Raw genomic sequence first — 2,521 nt, 5'->3', positions numbered from 1 at the left:
TTTGGAAGAACTGTTGTCCGAGGGGTGGACTTGTCCCCCTGCACTGCTGCGGGGGGAGGAGGCAGAACATGGAAGGAAGGAGGGGTGAGTGGAAAGTGTGTTTAAGACTGTTTTATATCTTGCTCTTTAGATCTTGTCCTGTTAGTCATAAACTTTAGTATTAACCCCACCTTGAGTCTATTTTGCCTGTGTGGCCTCTCCCAGCTCAGAGTGACTTCAGTGGGTACCTAGAATCTGGCCAAGGTCAACCCACCACAGGAGTTAGCAAAGGAAGCTTGTCCTTTATTGGACATATGATTCTTAGACATATGTCTAAGAATACTAAGATACTTAGCAGAAGTAATTGAAGATTTTAAGGTGTGCTTTTCCTAACAAGTGAGGACTGCATTTTTGAGAGCTATGAAATTAGCACTAAACTCCCTAGAAGTGTTAAGGCTGAAGTCTTTGGTAGCCAGGGGATTGTTAAATATCAACAAGTTTGTGTAGGAACAGACCTGTGCATGCTGGAAGTGATTCAGACAAAGAATACAATATCTAGGAGAAAGAATGATGTCAAGTCTGCAGAAGATTTTTCAGTTATCTTTGATTGCAGAATGCCGAAAACTTGTTTACAAAAGTATCGCAAAATCCCCCTTTTCTGTGTAGTAATCAAGGGCAAAGTTTATTAAATTATTAATTTTGGGAGGCTGATACACAAGTAGGGCTAAATCTGCCCTAATTGTCACATTGTTCTCCCTATAGTAAAATTGCTTTCTGATGACCGGGACGAATTGAGGGAAATCGTAACGGACAGATACGGAGCATACAATATGTAAGAGCCTTTTAAGATGCCAGGCACCCACTGAAGCTGCTCTCTCACTCTCCCCTCTGCAACCAGACAGAGGAGAGAGAAAAAAAAACAGCTAAGGATTCATGAGTTGAGATAAAAGCTGGGAGAGGTCAGTTATTGATTACCTTCATGGGCAAAACAGACTCAAAGTGAGGATAGTACTTAAAATTAGTACTAACAGGATAAGAGCAAAAGAGTGAGAAATAAAACGATCTTAAAAAACACCTTCCCCTCACCCCTCCTTCCTTCCATGTTCTCCCTTCTCCCCCCCAGCAGTGCAGGAGGACAGGAATGGGGGTTGCTGTTTCTGCCGCTGCTCAGGGAGAGGAGTCCTTCCCCTGCTCCCATGGTGTCCCTCCCATGGGAGACAGTCCTTGATGGACCTCTCCAACATGAGTCCATCCCTCGGGCAGCACTTCTTCCCAAACTGCTGTCCCATGGATCACGCCTCCATGGGGTGCAGTGCTTCATGGATGAGCTGTACCGATGTGGGTCCCCCACAGGGGCCACAAGTCCTACCCGTGTAAAACCTGCTCCAGCATGGGCTTCCCTCTCCACAGACTGCAGGTCTCTGGCAGGATCCTGCTCCATCCTGGGCCTCCTCCCACGGGGTCACAGCCTCCTTCATGCATCCACCTGCTCCAGCATGGGTTTCTCCATGGGCTTCAGGTGGGTCTCTGCACCCCAATGGCTCTCCATGGGCTGCAGGGGCACAGCTGCTCCACCATGCTCTGCACCATGGGCCACAGGGGCCTCAGCTCTGGCGCCTGGAGCACCTCCTGCCCCTCCTTCTGCTCTGACCTTGGTGTCCACCTTGTTATTCCCATGTTCTCACTCCGCTCTTCCCTGTCTGGAATTCCTTCTGCGCAACAATCTTCTGTTCTTAAATATGTTATCACAGAGGCATTACTATCATTCCTGATTGGCTCGGCCGTGGCCAGCAGCAGGAAGCCCATCCTGGAGGCGTCTGGCATTGGCTCCACCGGACAGGGGAAGGTTCTAGCAGCTTCTAACAGAAGCCACCCCTGTAGCCTTCCACTGCTATCAAACAAACCTAGCCACAGAAACGCATTAGCAGGCTTTCATGTGGCATTGATGCTGTTTCCTCCAGTTGTTCAGAGGGTATCAGCAAACATGACAGGGAGTATTTTCTTTCATTAGATTTTGGCAATGGTGTCTTAATAAATTCTTCATTCAAGGAGAATACTACTACAGGACTGCAAAATTCATGTTTCTTTCTTTCTTCTGGTGCAGGACTGATCTACCGCTTTCAGACTCACCTCCATTATCCTCTTCTGTTTCAGATGCAGTCTTTTTAGTGCTTTATGTCAGTTGGACAGGGACTGTAGGGGTAGGTATGATTTTTCAATATCCCCATTATTTTCTGAATTACTTGTTACATTTGATATCAAAATCAGATTCTAAGCCTGGAGACAAGCTGAGATCCATGCTATCATATTCTGGAAGTGTCTCATCCAATACTCCCATGTAGCCAGTTTCACTTCATTTTGCAAAGCCTGCTTCAGATCTTCTACAGAAGCAGTACAATCTAGTTCCTGTGCTTCAGTTCTCTCAGTCTCTTGTATTCCAGATGTATTTGACTCTGAAGATTCAAACCCATGACTTATTCTCACCTGCTTTTAAGGACTAGATTCCAGAGAACTTAACCTGGGACTTTTTTTCTGACTGTAA

The 2,521-nt window shown here is 46.4% G+C and overlaps 1 non-coding gene across 1 annotated transcript; it reads left to right on the top strand.

Annotated features, from left to right (window-relative positions):
* The first annotated feature begins 679 nt into the window (after positions 1 to 679).
* LOC113943538 lies at positions 680 to 810 on the top strand. The gene has a single exon (XR_003526374.1).
* The last annotated feature ends 1,711 nt before the right edge of the window (positions 811 to 2,521 follow it).

The sequence above is a fragment of the Corapipo altera genome, unplaced genomic scaffold (genome assembly GCF_003945725.1).
Source record: "Corapipo altera isolate COAL_440 unplaced genomic scaffold, ASM394572v1 61411, whole genome shotgun sequence".
NCBI classification, from domain to species: Eukaryota; Metazoa; Chordata; class Aves; order Passeriformes; family Pipridae; genus Corapipo; species Corapipo altera.
Note: the sequence above shows the minus strand (reverse complement) of the source record. Positions and strands in the feature narration are given on the sequence as shown.